Here is a 20,965-nt window from a genome sequence, read left to right on the forward strand (position 1 = left end):
GTATAGAACGTTATACGTTATAACGTAATGCTACATAACGTTATACGTTATAACGTAATAGTATAGAACGTTATACGTTATAACGTAATGCTACATAACGTTATACGTTATAACGTAATAGTATACAACGTTATACGTTATAACGTAATGCTACATAACGTTATACGTTATAACGTAATAGTATACAACGTTATACGTTATAACGTAATGCTACATAACGTTACACGTTATAACGTAATAGTATATAACGTTATACGATATAACGTAGTGCAACATAACGTTATACGTTATAACGTAGTGCTACATAACGTTATACGTCATAACGTAATAGTATACAACGTTATACGTTATAACGTAATGCTACATAACGATATACGTTATAAGGTAATAGTATATAACGTTATACGTTATAACGTAATGCTACATAACGTAATACGTTATAAGGTAACAGTATATAACGTTATACGATATAACGTAGTGCAACATAACGTTATACGTTATAACGTAGTGCTACATAACGTTATACGTTATAACGTAATAGTATACAACGTTATACGTTATAACGTAATGCTACATAACGTTATACGTTATAACGTAATAGTATACAACGTTATACGTTATAACGTAATGCTACATTACGTTATACGTTATAACGTAATGCTCCATAACGTTGTACGTTATAAGGTAATAGTATATAACGTTATACGTTATAACGTTGTGCTACATAACGTTATACGTTATAACGTAATAGTATAGAACGTTATACGTTATAACGTAATGCTACATAACGTTATACGTTATAACGTAATAGTATAGAACGTTATACGTTATAACGTAATGCTACATAACGTTATACGCTATAACGTAATAGTATACAACGTTATACGTTATAACGTAATGCTACATAACGTTATACGTTATAACGTAATAGTATACAACGTTATACGTTATAACGTAATGCTACATAACGTTACACGTTATAACGTAATACTACATAACGTTATACGTTATAACGTAATAGTATATAACGTTATACGATGTAACGTAGTGCAACATAACGTTATACGTTATAACGCAATGCTACATAACGTTATACGTTATAACGTAATAGTATAGAACGTTATACGTTATAACGTAATGCTACATAACGTTATACGTTATAACGTAATAGTATACAACGTTATACGTTATAACGTAATGCTACATAACGTTATACGTTATAACGTAATAGTATACAACGTTATACGTTATAACGTAATGCTACATTACGTTATACGTTATAACGTAATGCTCCATAACGTTATACGTTATAACGTAATAGTATACGACGTTATATGTTATAACGTAATGCTACATAACGTTATACGTTTTAAGGTAATAGTATATAACGTATAACGTTATAAGGTAACAATATATAACGAAATACGTTATAACGTAATGCTACATAACGTTATACGTTATAAGGTAAGCGTATATAACGTTATACGTTATAACGTAGTGCTACATAACGTTATACGTTATAACGTAATAGTATACAACGATATACGTTATAACGTAATGCTACATAACGTTATACGTTATAAGGTAACAGTATATAACGTTATACGTTAGAACGTAATGCTACATAACGTTATACGATATAAGGTAATAGTATATAACGATATATTTATTACGTAATGCTACATAACGTTGTACGTTATAAGGTAATAGTATATAACGTTATACGTTATAACGTAGTGCTACATAACGTTATACGTTATAACGTAATAGTATAGAACGTTATACGTTATAACGTAATGCTACATAACGTTATACGTTATAACGTAATAGTATAGAACGTTATACGTTATAACGTAATGCTACATAACGTTATACGTTATAACGTAATAGTATACAACGTTATACGTTATAACGTAATGCTACATAACGTTATACGTTATAACGTAATAGTATACAACGTTATACGTTATAACGTAATGCTACATAACGTTACACGTTATAACGTAATAGTATATAACGTTATACGATATAACGTAGTGCAACATAACGTTATACGTTATAACGTAGTGCTACATAACGTTATACGTCATAACGTAATAGTATACAACGTTATACGTTATAACGTAATGCTACATAACGATATACGTTATAAGGTAATAGTATATAACGTTATACGTTATAACGTAATGCTACATAACGTAATACGTTATAAGGTAACAGTATATAACGTTATACGATATAACGTAGTGCAACATAACGTTATACGTTATAACGTAGTGCTACATAACGTTATACGTTATAACGTAATAGTATACAACGTTATACGTTATAACGTAATGCTACATAACGTTATACGTTATAACGTAATAGTATACAACGTTATACGTTATAACGTAATGCTACATTACGTTATACGTTATAACGTAATGCTCCATAACGTTGTACGTTATAAGGTAATAGTATATAACGTTATACGTTATAACGTTGTGCTACATAACGTTATACGTTATAACGTAATAGTATAGAACGTTATACGTTATAACGTAATGCTACATAACGTTATACGTTATAACGTAATAGTATAGAACGTTATACGTTATAACGTAATGCTACATAACGTTATACGCTATAACGTAATAGTATACAACGTTATACGTTATAACGTAATGCTACATAACGTTATACGTTATAACGTAATAGTATACAACGTTATACGTTATAACGTAATGCTACATAACGTTACACGTTATAACGTAATACTACATAACGTTATACGTTATAACGTAATAGTATATAACGTTATACGATGTAACGTAGTGCAACATAACGTTATACGTTATAACGCAATGCTACATAACGTTATACGTTATAACGTAATAGTATAGAACGTTATACGTTATAACGTAATGCTACATAACGTTATACGTTATAACGTAATAGTATACAACGTTATACGTTATAACGTAATGCTACATAACGTTATACGTTATAACGTAATAGTATACAACGTTATACGTTATAACGTAATGCTACATTACGTTATACGTTATAACGTAATGCTCCATAACGTTATACGTTATAACGTAATAGTATACGACGTTATATGTTATAACGTAATGCTACATAACGTTATACGTTTTAAGGTAATAGTATATAACGTATAACGTTATAAGGTAACAATATATAACGAAATACGTTATAACGTAATGCTACATAACGTTATACGTTATAAGGTAAGCGTATATAACGTTATACGTTATAACGTAGTGCTACATAACGTTATACGTTATAACGTAATAGTATACAACGTTATACGTTATAACGTAATGCTACATAACGTTATACGTTATTAGGTAACATTATATAACGTTATACGTTAGAACGTAATGCTACATAACGTTATACGATATAAGGTAATAGTATATAACGATATACGTTATTACGTAATGCTACATAACGTTGTACGTTATAAGGTAATAGTATATAACGTTATACGTTATAACGTAGTGCTACATAACGTTATACGTTATAACGTAATAGTATAGAACGTTATACGTTATAACGTAATGCTACATAACGTTATACGTTATAAGGTAAGCGTATATAACGTTACACGTTATGGCGTAATGCTACATAACATTATACGTTATAGGGTAATAGTATATAACGTTACACGTTATAACGTAGTGCTACATAACGTTATACGTTATAACGTAATAGTATAAAACGTTATACGTTATAACGTAATGCTACATAACGTCATACGTTATAAGGTAATAGTATATAACGTATAACGTTATATGTTAACAATATATAACGATATACGTTATAACGTAATGCTACATAACGTTATACGTTATAAGGTAACAGTATATAACGTTATACGTTAGAACGTAATGCTACATAACGTTATACGATATAAGGTAATAGTATATAACGATATATTTATTACGTAATGCTACATAACGTTGTACGTTATAAGGTAATAGTATATAACGTTATACGTTATAACGTAGTGCTACATAACGTTATACGTTATAACGTAATAGTATAGAACGTTATACGTTATAACGTAATGCTACATAACGTTATACGTTATAACGTAATAGTATAGAACGTTATACGTTATAACGTAATGCTACATAACGTTATACGTTATAACGTAATAGTATACAACGTTATACGTTATAACGTAATGCTACATAACGTTATACGTTATAACGTAATAGTATACAACGTTATACGTTATAACGTAATGCTACATAACGTTACACGTTATAACGTAATAGTATATAACGTTATACGATATAACGTAGTGCAACATAACGTTATACGTTATAACGTAGTGCTACATAACGTTATACGTCATAACGTAATAGTATACAACGTTATACGTTATAACGTAATGCTACATAACGATATACGTTATAAGGTAATAGTATATAACGTTATACGTTATAACGTAATGCTACATAACGTAATACGTTATAAGGTAACAGTATATAACGTTATACGATATAACGTAGTGCAACATAACGTTATACGTTATAACGTAGTGCTACATAACGTTATACGTTATAACGTAGTGCTACATAACGTTATACGTTATAACGTAATAGTATACAACGTTATACGTTATAACGTAATGCTACATTACGTTATACGTTATAACGTAATGCTCCATAACGTTATACGTTATAACGTAATAGTATACGACGTTATATGTTATAGCGTAATGCTACATAACGTTATACGCTATAGCGTAATGCTACATAACGTTATACGTTATAAGGTAATAGTATATAACGGTATACGTTATAACGTAATGCTACATAACGTTATACGTTATAAGGTAATAGTATATAACGTTATACGTTATAACGTAGTGCTACATAATGTTATACGTTATAAGGTAATAGTATATAACGTATAACGTTATAAGGTAACAATATATAACGAAATACGTTATAACGTAATGCTACATAACGTTATACGTTATAAGGTAATAGTATATAACGTATAACGTTATAAGGTAACAATATATAACGAAATACGTTATAACGTAATGCTACATAACGTTATACGTTATAAGGTAAGCGTATATAACGTTATACGTTATGGCGTAATGCTACATAACATTATACGTTATAGGGTAATAGTATATAACGTTACACGTTATAACGTAGTGCTACATAACGTTATACGTTATAACGTAATAGTATAAAACGTTATACGTTATAACGTAGTGCTACATAACGTTATACGTTATAACGTAATAGTATACAACGTTATACGTTATAACGTAATGCTACATAACGTTATACGTTTTAAGGTAATAGTATATAACGTATAACGTTATAAGGTTACAATATATAACGAAATACGTTATAACGTAATGCTACATAACGTTATACGTTATAAGGTAAGCGTATATAACGTTACACGTTATGGCGTAATGCTACATAACATTATACGTTATAGGGTAATAGTATATAACGTTACACGTTATAACGTAGTGCTACATAACGTTATACGTTATAACGTAATAGTATAAAACGTTATACGTTATAACGTAATGCTACATAACGTTATACGTTATAAGGTAATAGTATAGAACGTTATACGTTATAACGTAATGCTACATAACGTTATACGTTATAACGTAATAGTATACAACGTTATACGTTATAACGTAATGCTACATAACGTTATACGTTATAACGTAATAGTATACAACGTTATACGTTATAACGTAATGCTACATAACGTTATACGTTATAAGGTAATAGTATACCACGTTATACGTTATAACGTAATGCTACATAACGTTATACGTTATAACGTAATAGTATACAACGAAATACGTTATAACGTAATGCTACATAACGTTATACGTTATAAGGTAATGGTATATAACGTTATACGTTATAGCGTAATGCTACATAACGTTATACGTTATAACGTAATAGTATATAACGTTATACGATATAACGTAGTGCAACATAACGTTATACGTTATAACGTAGTGCTACATAACGTTATACGTCATAACGTAATAGTATACAACGTTATACGTTATAACGTAATGCTACATAACGATATACGTTATAAGGTAATAGTATATAACGTTATACGTTATAACGTAATGCTACATAACGTAATACGTTATAAGGTAACAGTATATAACGTTATACGATATAACGTAGTGCAACATAACGTTATACGTTATAACGTAGTGCTACATAACGTTATACGTTATAACGTAATAGTATACAACGTTATACGTTATAACGTAATGCTACATTACGTTATACGTTATAACGTAATGCTCCATAACGTTATACGTTATAACGTAATAGTATACGACGTTATATGTTATAGCGTAATGCTACATAACGTTATACGCTATAGCGTAATGCTACATAACGTTATACGTTATAAGGTAATAGTATATAACGGTATACGTTATAACGTAATGCTACATGACGTTATACGTTATAAGGTAATAGTATATAACGTTATACGTTATAACGTAGTGCTACATAACGTTATACGTTATAACGTAATAGTATACAACGTTATACGTTATAACGTAATAGTATACAACGTTATACGTTATAACGTAATGCTACATAACGTTATACGTTATAACGTAATAGTATAGAACGTTATACGTTATAACGTAATGCTACATAACGTTATACGTTATAACGTAATAGTATACAACGTTATACGTTATAACGTAATGCTACATAACGTTATACGTTATAACGTAGTAGTATACAACGTTATACGTTATAACGTAATGCTACATAACGTTATACGTTATAACGTAATGCTACATAACGTTATACGTTATAACGTAATAGTATATAACGTTATACGATATAACGTAGTGCAACATAACGTTATACGTTATAACGTAGTGCTACATAACGTTATACGTCATAACGTAATAGTATACAACGTTATACGTTATAACGTAATGCTACATAACGATATACGTTATAAGGTAATAGTATATAACGTTATACGTTATAACGTAATGCTACATAACGTAATACGTTATAAGGTAACAGTATATAACGTTATACGATATAACGTAGTGCAACATAACGTTATACGTTATAACGTAGTGCTACATAACGTTATACGTTATAACGTAATAGTATACAACGTTATACGTTATAACGTAATGCTACATTACGTTATACGTTATAACGTAATGCTCCATAACGTTATACGTTATAACGTAATAGTATACGACGTTATATGTTATAGCATAATGCTACATAACGTTATACGCTATAGCGTAATGCTACATAACGTTATACGTTATAAGGTAATAGTATATAACGGTATACGTTATAACGTAATGCTACATGACGTTATACGTTATAAGGTAATAGTATATAACGTTATACGTTGTAACGTAGTGCTACATAACGTTATACGTTATAACGTAATAGTATACAACGTTATACGTTATAACGTAATAGTATACAACGTTATACGTTATAACGTAATGCTACATAACGTTATACGTTATAAGGTAATAGTATATAACGTATAACGTTATAAGGTAACAATATATAACGAAATACGTTATAACGTAATGCTACATAACGTTATACGTTATAAGGTAAGCGTATATAACGTTATACGTTATGGCGTAATGCTACATAACATTATACGTTATAGGGTAATAGTATATAACGTTACACGTTATAACGTAGTGCTACATAACGTTATACGTTATAACGTAATAGTATAAAACGTTATACGTTATAACGTAATGCTACATAACGTCATACGTTATAAGGTAATAGTATATAACGTATAACGTTATATGGTAACAATATATAACGATATACGTTATAACGTAATGCTACATAACGTTATACGTTATAAGGTAATAGTATATAACGTTATACGTTATAACGTAGTGCTACATAACGCTATACGTTATAACGTAATAGTATACAACGTTATACGTTATAACGTAATGCAACATTACGTTATACGTTATAACGTAGTGCTACATAACGTTATACGTTATAACGTAATAGTATAAAACGTTATACGTTATAACGTAATGCTACATAACGTCATACGTTATAAGGTAATAGTATATAACGTATAACGTTATATGTTAACAATATATAACGATATACGTTATAACGTAATGCTACATAACGTTATACGTTATAAGGTAACAGTATATAACGTTATACGTTAGAACGTAATGCTACATAACGTTATACGATATAAGGTAATAGTATATAACGATATATTTATTACGTAATGCTACATAACGTTGTACGTTATAAGGTAATAGTATATAACGTTATACGTTATAACGTAGTGCTACATAACGTTATACGTTATAACGTAATAGTATAGAACGTTATACGTTATAACGTAATGCTACATAACGTTATACGTTATAACGTAATAGTATAGAACGTTATACGTTATAACGTAATGCTACATAACGTTATACGTTATAACGTAATAGTATACAACGTTATACGTTATAACGTAATGCTACATAACGTTATACGTTATAACGTAATAGTATACAACGTTATACGTTATAACGTAATGCTACATAACGTTACACGTTATAACGTAATAGTATATAACGTTATACGATATAACGTAGTGCAACATAACGTTATACGTTATAACGTAGTGCTACATAACGTTATACGTCATAACGTAATAGTATACAACGTTATACGTTATAACGTAATGCTACATAACGATATACGTTATAAGGTAATAGTATATAACGTTATACGTTATAACGTAATGCTACATAACGTAATACGTTATAAGGTAACAGTATATAACGTTATACGATATAACGTAGTGCAACATAACGTTATACGTTATAACGTAGTGCTACATAACGTTATACGTTATAACGTAATAGTATACAACGTTATACGTTATAACGTAATGCTACATAACGTTATACGTTATAACGTAATAGTATACAACGTTATACGTTATAACGTAATGCTACATTACGTTATACGTTATAACGTAATGCTCCATAACGTTGTACGTTATAAGGTAATAGTATATAACGTTATACGTTATAACGTTGTGCTACATAACGTTATACGTTATAACGTAATAGTATAGAACGTTATACGTTATAACGTAATGCTACATAACGTTATACGTTATAACGTAATAGTATAGAACGTTATACGTTATAACGTAATGCTACATAACGTTATACGCTATAACGTAATAGTATACAACGTTATACGTTATAACGTAATGCTACATAACGTTATACGTTATAACGTAATAGTATACAACGTTATACGTTATAACGTAATGCTACATAACGTTACACGTTATAACGTAATACTACATAACGTTATACGTTATAACGTAATAGTATATAACGTTATACGATGTAACGTAGTGCAACATAACGTTATACGTTATAACGCAATGCTACATAACGTTATACGTTATAACGTAATAGTATAGAACGTTATACGTTATAACGTAATGCTACATAACGTTATACGTTATAACGTAATAGTATACAACGTTATACGTTATAACGTAATGCTACATAACGTTATACGTTATAACGTAATAGTATACAACGTTATACGTTATAACGTAATGCTACATTACGTTATACGTTATAACGTAATGCTCCATAACGTTATACGTTATAACGTAATAGTATACGACGTTATATGTTATAACGTAATGCTACATAACGTTATACGTTTTAAGGTAATAGTATATAACGTATAACGTTATAAGGTAACAATATATAACGAAATACGTTATAACGTAATGCTACATAACGTTATACGTTATAAGGTAAGCGTATATAACGTTATACGTTATAACGTAGTGCTACATAACGTTATACGTTATAACGTAATAGTATACAACGTTATACGTTATAACGTAATGCTACATAACGTTATACGTTATTAGGTAACATTATATAACGTTATACGTTAGAACGTAATGCTACATAACGTTATACGATATAAGGTAATAGTATATAACGATATACGTTATTACGTAATGCTACATAACGTTGTACGTTATAAGGTAATAGTATATAACGTTATACGTTATAACGTAGTGCTACATAACGTTATACGTTATAACGTAATAGTATAGAACGTTATACGTTATAACGTAATGCTACATAACGTTATACGTTATAAGGTAAGCGTATATAACGTTACACGTTATGGCGTAATGCTACATAACATTATACGTTATAGGGTAATAGTATATAACGTTACACGTTATAACGTAGTGCTACATAACGTTATACGTTATAACGTAATAGTATAAAACGTTATACGTTATAACGTAATGCTACATAACGTCATACGTTATAAGGTAATAGTATATAACGTATAACGTTATATGTTAACAATATATAACGATATACGTTATAACGTAATGCTACATAACGTTATACGTTATAAGGTAACAGTATATAACGTTATACGTTAGAACGTAATGCTACATAACGTTATACGATATAAGGTAATAGTATATAACGATATATTTATTACGTAATGCTACATAACGTTGTACGTTATAAGGTAATAGTATATAACGTTATACGTTATAACGTAGTGCTACATAACGTTATACGTTATAACGTAATAGTATAGAACGTTATACGTTATAACGTAATGCTACATAACGTTATACGTTATAACGTAATAGTATAGAACGTTATACGTTATAACGTAATGCTACATAACGTTATACGTTATAACGTAATAGTATACAACGTTATACGTTATAACGTAATGCTACATAACGTTATACGTTATAACGTAATAGTATACAACGTTATACGTTATAACGTAATGCTACATAACGTTACACGTTATAACGTAATAGTATATAACGTTATACGATATAACGTAGTGCAACATAACGTTATACGTTATAACGTAGTGCTACATAACGTTATACGTCATAACGTAATAGTATACAACGTTATACGTTATAACGTAATGCTACATAACGATATACGTTATAAGGTAATAGTATATAACGTTATACGTTATAACGTAATGCTACATAACGTAATACGTTATAAGGTAACAGTATATAACGTTATACGATATAACGTAGTGCAACATAACGTTATACGTTATAACGTAGTGCTACATAACGTTATACGTTATAACGTAGTGCTACATAACGTTATACGTTATAACGTAATAGTATACAACGTTATACGTTATAACGTAATGCTACATTACGTTATACGTTATAACGTAATGCTCCATAACGTTATACGTTATAACGTAATAGTATACGACGTTATATGTTATAGCGTAATGCTACATAACGTTATACGCTATAGCGTAATGCTACATAACGTTATACGTTATAAGGTAATAGTATATAACGGTATACGTTATAACGTAATGCTACATAACGTTATACGTTATAAGGTAATAGTATATAACGTTATACGTTATAACGTAGTGCTACATAATGTTATACGTTATAAGGTAATAGTATATAACGTATAACGTTATAAGGTAACAATATATAACGAAATACGTTATAACGTAATGCTACATAACGTTATACGTTATAAGGTAATAGTATATAACGTATAACGTTATAAGGTAACAATATATAACGAAATACGTTATAACGTAATGCTACATAACGTTATACGTTATAAGGTAAGCGTATATAACGTTATACGTTATGGCGTAATGCTACATAACATTATACGTTATAGGGTAATAGTATATAACGTTACACGTTATAACGTAGTGCTACATAACGTTATACGTTATAACGTAATAGTATAAAACGTTATACGTTATAACGTAGTGCTACATAACGTTATACGTTATAACGTAATAGTATACAACGTTATACGTTATAACGTAATGCTACATAACGTTATACGTTTTAAGGTAATAGTATATAACGTATAACGTTATAAGGTTACAATATATAACGAAATACGTTATAACGTAATGCTACATAACGTTATACGTTATAAGGTAAGCGTATATAACGTTACACGTTATGGCGTAATGCTACATAACATTATACGTTATAGGGTAATAGTATATAACGTTACACGTTATAACGTAGTGCTACATAACGTTATACGTTATAACGTAATAGTATAAAACGTTATACGTTATAACGTAATGCTACATAACGTTATACGTTATAAGGTAATAGTATAGAACGTTATACGTTATAACGTAATGCTACATAACGTTATACGTTATAACGTAATAGTATACAACGTTATACGTTATAACGTAATGCTACATAACGTTATACGTTATAACGTAATAGTATACAACGTTATACGTTATAACGTAATGCTACATAACGTTATACGTTATAAGGTAATAGTATACCACGTTATACGTTATAACGTAATGCTACATAACGTTATACGTTATAAGGTACTAGTATACAACGTTATACGTTATAACCTAATGCTACATAACGTTATACGTTATAAGGTAATAGTATACAACGTATAACGTTATAAGGTAACAATATATAAGGATATACGTTATAACGTAATGCTACATAACGTTATACGTTATAACGTAATAGTATACAACGAAATACGTTATAACGTAATGCTACATAACGTAATACGTTATAAGGTAACAGTACATAGCGTTATACGATATAACGTAGTGCTACATAACGTTATACGTTTTAACGTAATAGTATAGAACGTTATACGTTATAACGTAATGCTACATAACGTTATACGTTATAACGTAATAGTATACAACGAAATACGTTATAACGTAATGCTACATAACGTTATACGTTATAAGGTAATGGTATATAACGTTATACGTTATAGCGTAATGCTACATAACGTTATACGTTATAACGTAATAGTATATAACGTTATACGATGTAACGTAGTGCAACATAACGTTATACGTTATAACGTAATGCTCCATAACGTTATACGTTATATGGTAATAGTATATAACGTTATACGTTATAACGTAGTGCTACATAACGCTATACGTTATAACGTAATAGTATACAACTTTATACGTTATAACGTAATACTACATAACGTTATACGTTATAACGTAATAGTATATAACGTTATACGATGTAACGTAGTGCAACATAACGTTATACGTTATAACGTAATGCTACATAACGTTATACGTTATAACGTAATAGTATAGAACGTTATACGTTATAACGTAATGCTACATAACGTTATACGTTATAACGTAATAGTATACAACGTTATACGTTATAACGTAATGCTACATAACGTTATACGTTATAACGTAATAGTATACAACGTTATACGTTATAACGTAATGCTACATTACGTTATACGTTATAACGTAATGCTCCATAACGTTATACGTTATAACGTAATAGTATACGACGTTATATGTTATAACGTAATGCTACATAACGTTATACGTTTTAAGGTAATAGTATATAACGTATAACGTTATAAGGTAACAATATATAACGAAATACGTTATAACGTAATGCTACATAACGTTATACGTTATAAGGTAAGCGTATATAACGTTATACGTTATAACGTAGTGCTACATAACGTTATACGTTATAACGTAATAGTATACAACGTTATACGTTATAACGTAATGCTACATAACGTTATACGTTTTAAGGTAATAGTATATAACGTATAACGTTATAAGGTAACAATATATAACGAAATACGTTATAACGTAATGCTACATAACGTTATACGTTATAAGGTAAGCGTATATAACGTTATACGTTATGGCGTAATGCTACATAACATTATACGTTATAGGGTAATAGTATATAACGTTACACGTTATAACGTAGTGCTACATAACGTTATACGTTATAACGTAATAGTATAAAACGTTATACGTTATAACGTAATGCTACATAACGTCATACGTTATAAGGTAATAGTATATAACGTATAACGTTATATGGTAACAATATATAACGATATAGGTTATAACGTAATGCTACATAACGTTATACGTTATTAGGTAACATTATATAACGTTATACGTTAGAACGTAATGCTACATAACGTTATACGATATAAGGTAATAGTATATAACGATATACGTTATTACGTAATGCTACATAACGTTGTACGTTATAAGGTAATAGTATATAACGTTATACGTTATAACGTAGTGCTACATAACGTTATACGTTATAACGTAATAGTATAGAACGTTATACGTTATAACGTAATGCTACATAACGTTATACGTTATAACGTAATAGTATAGAACGTTATACGTTATAACGTAATGCTACATAACGTTATACGTTATAACGTAATAGTATACAACGTTATACGTTATAACGTAATGCTACATAACGTTATACGTTATAACGTAATAGTATACAACGTTATACGTTATAACGTAATGCTACATAACGTTATACGTTATAACGTAATGCTACATAACGTTATACGTTATAACGTAATAGTATATAACGTTATACGATATAACGTAGTGCAACATAACGTTATACGTTATAACGTAGTGCTACATAACGTTATACGTCATAACGTAATAGTATACAACGTTATACGTTATAACGTAATGCTACATAACGATATACGTTATAAGGTAATAGTATATAACGTTATACGTTATAACGTAATGCTACATAACGTAATACGTTATAAGGTAACAGTATATAACGTTATACGATATAACGTAGTGCAACATAACGTTATACGTTATAACGTAGTGCTACATAACGTTATACGTTATAACGTAATAGTATACAACGTTATACGTTATAACGTAATGCTACATTACGTTATACGTTATAACGTAATGCTCCATAACGTTATACGTTATAACGTAATAGTATACGACGTTATATGTTATAGCGTAATGCTACATAACGTTATACGCTATAGCGTAATGCTACATAACGTTATACGTTATAAGGTAATAGTATATAACGGTATACGTTATAACGTAATGCTACATGACGTTATACGTTATAAGGTAATAGTATATAACGTTATACGTTATAACGTAGTGCTACATAACGTTATACGTTATAACGTAATAGTATACAACGTTATACGTTATAACGTAATAGTATACAACGTTATACGTTATAACGTAATGCTACATAACGTTATACGTTATAACGTAATAGTATAGAACGTTATACGTTATAACGTAATGCTACATAACGTTATACGTTATAACGTAATAGTGTACAACGTTATACGTTATAACGTAATGCTACATAACGTTATACGTTATAACGTAATAGTATACAACGTTATACGTTATAACGTAATGCTACATAACGTTATACGTTATAACGTAATGCTACATAACGTTATACGTTATAACGTAATAGTATATAACGTTATACGATATAACGTAGTGCAACATAACGTTATACGTTATAACGTAGTGCTACATAACGTTATACGTCATAACGTAATAGTATACAACGTTATACGTTATAACGTAATGCTACATAACGATATACGTTATAAGGTAATAGTATATAACGTTATACGTTATAACGTAATGCTACATAACGTAATACGTTATAAGGTAACAGTATATAACGTTATACGATATAACGTAGTGCAACATAACGTTATACGTTATAACGTAGTGCTACATAACGTTATACGTTATAACGTAATAGTATACAACGTTATACGTTATAACGTAATGCTACATTACGTTATACGTTATAACGTAATGCTCCATAACGTTATACGTTATAACGTAATAGTATACGACGTTATATGTTATAGCATAATGCTACATAACGTTATACGCTATAGCGTAATGCTACATAACGTTATACGTTATAAGGTAATAGTATATAACGGTATACGTTATAACGTAATGCTACATGACGTTATACGTTATAAGGTAATAGTATATAACGTTATACGTTATAACGTAGTGCTACATAACGTTATACGTTATAACGTAATAGTATACAACGTTATACGTTATAACGTAATAGTATACAACGTTATACGTTATAACGTAATGCTACATAACGTTATACGTTATAAGGTAATAGTATATAACGTATAACGTTATAAGGTAACAATATATAACGAAATACGTTATAACGTAATGCTACATAACGTTATACGTTATAAGGTAAGCGTATATAACGTTATACGTTATGGCGTAATGCTACATAACATTATACGTTATAGGGTAATAGTATATAACGTTACACGTTATAACGTAGTGCTACATAACGTTATACGTTATAACGTAATAGTATAAAACGTTATACGTTATAACGTAATGCTACATAACGTCATACGTTATAAGGTAATAGTATATAACGTATAACGTTATATGGTAACAATATATAACGATATACGTTATAACGTAATGCTACATAACGTTATACGTTATAAGGTAATAGTATATAACGTTATACGTTATAACGTAGTGCTACATAACGCTATACGTTATAACGTAATAGTATACAACGTTATACGTTATAACGTAATGCAACATTACGTTATACGTTATAACGTAATGCTCCATAACGTTATACGTTATAACGTAATAGTATACGACGTTATATGTTATAGCGTAATGCTACATAACGTTATACGCTATAGCGTAATGCTACATAACGTTATACGTTATAAGGTAATAGTATATAACGGTATACGTTATAACGTAATGCTACATAACGTTATACGTTATAAGGTAATAGTATATAACGTTAAACGTTATAACGTAGTGCTACATAACGTTATACGTTATAACGTAATAGTATACAACGTTATACGTTATAACGTAATGCTACATAACGTTATACGTTTTAAGGTAATAGTATATAACGTATAACGTTATAAGGTAACAATATATAACGAAATACGTTATAACGTAATGCTACATAACGTTATACGTTATAAGGTAAGCGTATATAACGTTACACGTTATGGCGTAATGCTACATAACATTATACGTTATAGGGTAATAGTATATAACGTTACACGTTATAACGTAGTGCTACATAACGTTATACGTTATAACGTAATAGTATAAAACGTTATACGTTATAACGTAATGCTACATAACGTCATACGTTATAAGGTAATAGTATATAACGTATAACGTTATATGTTAACAATATATAACGATATACGTTATAACGTAATGCTACATAACGTTATACGTTATAAGGTAACAGTATATAACGTTATACGTTAGAACGTAATGCTACATAACGTTATACGATATAAGGTAATAGTATATAACGATATATTTATTACGTAATGCTACATAACGTTGTACGTTATAAGGTAATAGTATATAACGTTATACGTTATAACGTAGTGCTACATAACGTTATACGTTATAACGTAATAGTATAGAACGTTATACGTTATAACGTAATGCTACATAACGTTATACGTTATAACGTAATAGTATAGAACGTTATACGTTATAACGTAATGCTACATAACGTTATACGTTATAACGTAATAGTATACAACGTTATACGTTATAACGTAATGCTACATAACGTTATACGTTATAACGTAATAGTATACAACGTTATACGTTATAACGTAATGCTACATAACGTTACACGTTATAACGTAATAGTATATAACGTTATACGATATAACGTAGTGCAACATAACGTTATACGTTATAACGTAGTGCTACATAACGTTATACGTCATAACGTAATAGTATACAACGTTATACGTTATAACGTAATGCTACATAACGATATACGTTATAAGGTAATAGTATATAACGTTATACGTTATAACGTAATGCTACATAACGTAATACGTTATAAGGTAACAGTATATAACGTTATACGATATAACGTAGTGCAACATAACGTTATACGTTATAACGTAGTGCTACATAACGTTATACGTTATAACGTAATAGTATACAACGTTATACGTTATAACGTAATGCTACATTACGTTATACGTTATAACGTAATGCTCCATAACGTTATACGTTATAACGTAATAGTATACGACGTTATATGTTATAGCGTAATGCTACATAACGTTATACGCTATAGCGTAATGCTACATAACGTTATACGTTATAAGGTAATAGTATATAACGGTATACGTTATAACGTAATGCTACATAACGTTATACGTTATAAGGTAATAGTATATAACGTTATACGTTATAACGTAGTGCTACATAATGTTATACGTTATAAGGTAATAGTATATAACGTATAACGTTATAAGGTAACAATATATAACGAAATACGTTATAACGTAATGCTACATAACGTTATACGTTATAAGGTAATAGTATATAACGTATAACGTTATAAGGTAACAATATATAACGAAATACGTTATAACGTAATGCTACATAACGTTATACGTTATAAGGTAAGCGTATATAACGTTATACGTTATGGCGTAATGCTACATAACATTATACGTTATAGGGTAATAGTATATAACGTTACACGTTATAACGTAGTGCTACATAACGTTATACGTTATAACGTAATAGTATAAAACGTTATACGTTATAACGTATTGCTACATAACGTCATACGTTATAAGGTAATAGTATATAACGTATAACGTTATATGGTAACAATATATAACGATATACGTTATAACGTAATGCTACATAACGTTATACGTTATAAGGTAATAGTATATAACGTTATACGTTATAACGTAGTGCTACATAACGTTATACGTTATAACGTAATAGTATACAACGTTATACGTTATAACGTAATGCTACATAACGTTATACGTTTTAAGGTAATAGTATATAACGTATAACGTTATAAGGTTACAATATATAACGAAATACGTTATAACGTAATGCTACATAACGTTATACGTTATAAGGTAAGCGTATATAACGTTACACGTTATGGCGTAATGCTACATAACATTATACGTTATAGGGTAATAGTATATAACGTTACACGTTATAACGTAGTGCTACATAACGTTATACGTTATAACGTAATAGTATAAAACGTTATACGTTATAACGTAATGCTACATAACGTTATACGTTATAAGGTAATAGTATAGAACGTTATACGTTATAACGTAATGCTACATAACGTTATACGTTATAACGTAATAGTATACAACGTTATACGTTATAACGTAATGCTACATAACGTTATACGTTATAACGTAATAGTATACAACGTTATACGTTATAACGTAATGCTACATAACGTTATACGTTATAAGGTAATAGTATACCACGTTATACGTTATAACGTAATGCTACATAACGTTATACGTTATAAGGTACTAGTATACAACGTTATACGTTATAACCTAATGCTACATAACGTTATACGTTATAAGGTAATAGTATACAACGTATAACGTTATAAGGTAACAATATATAAGGATATACGTTATAACGTAATGCTACATAACGTTATACGTTATAACGTAATAGTATACAACGAAATACGTTATAACGTAATGCTACATAACGTAATACGTTATAAGGTAACAGTACATAGCGTTATACGATATAACGTAGTGCTACATAACGTTATACGTTTTAACGTAATAGTATAGAACGTTATACGTTATAACGTAATGCTACATAACGTTATACGTTATAACGTAATAGTATACAACGAAATACGTTATAACGTAATGCTACATAACGTTATACGTTATAAGGTAATGGTATATAACGTTATACGTTATAGCGTAATGCTACATAACGTTATACGTTATAAGGTAATAGTATATAACGTTATACGTTATAACGTAATGCTACATAACGTAATACGTTATAAGGTAACAGTACATAGCGTTATACGATATAACGTAGTGCTACATAACGTTATACGTTATAACGTGGTGCTACATAACGTTATACGTTATAACGTCGTGCTACATAACGTTATACGTTATAACGTCGTGCTACATAACGTTATACGTTATAACGTAATAGTATACAACGTTATACGTTATAACGTAATGCTACATAACGTTATACGTTATAACGTAATAGTATACAACGTTATACGTTATAACGTAATGCTACATAACATTATACGTTATAAGGTTATAGTATACAACGTTATATGTTATAGCATAAGGCTACATAACGTTATACGTTATAACGTAATGCTACATAACGTTATACGTTATAACGTAATAGTATACAACGTTATACGTTATAACGTAATGCTACATAACATTATACGTTATAAGGTTAAGGTATACAACGTTATATGTTATAGTATAATGCTGCATAACGTTATACGTTATAACGTAATGCTACATAACGTTATACGTTATAAGGTAGTAGTATACAACGTTATACGTTATAACGTAATGCTACATAACGTTATACGTTATAACGTACTAGTATACAACGTTATACGTTATAACGTCGTGCTACATAATGTTATACGTTATAACGTAATAGTATAAAACGTTATACGTTATAACGTAATGCTACATAACGTCATACGTTATAAGGTAATAGTATATAACGTATAACGTTATATGGTAACAATATATAACGTTATACGTTATAACGTAATGCAACATAACGTTATACGTTATAACGTAATAGTATACAACGAAATACGTTATAACGTAATGCTACATAACGTTATACGTTATAAGGTAATAGTATATAACGTTATACGTTATAGCGTAAAGCTACATAACGTTATACGTTATAAGGTAATAGTATATAACGTTATACGTTATAACGTAATGCTACATAACGTAATACGTTATAAGGTAACAGTACATAGCGTTATACGATATAACGTAGTGCTACATAACGTTATACGTTATAACGTGGTGCTACATAACGTTATACGTTATAACGTCGTGCTACATAACGTTATACGTTATAACGTAATAGTATACAACGTTATACGTTATAACGTAATG

This window comes from Bombus fervidus, chromosome 6, assembly GCF_041682495.2.
Source record: "Bombus fervidus isolate BK054 chromosome 6, iyBomFerv1, whole genome shotgun sequence".
NCBI classification, from domain to species: domain Eukaryota; kingdom Metazoa; phylum Arthropoda; class Insecta; order Hymenoptera; family Apidae; genus Bombus; species Bombus fervidus.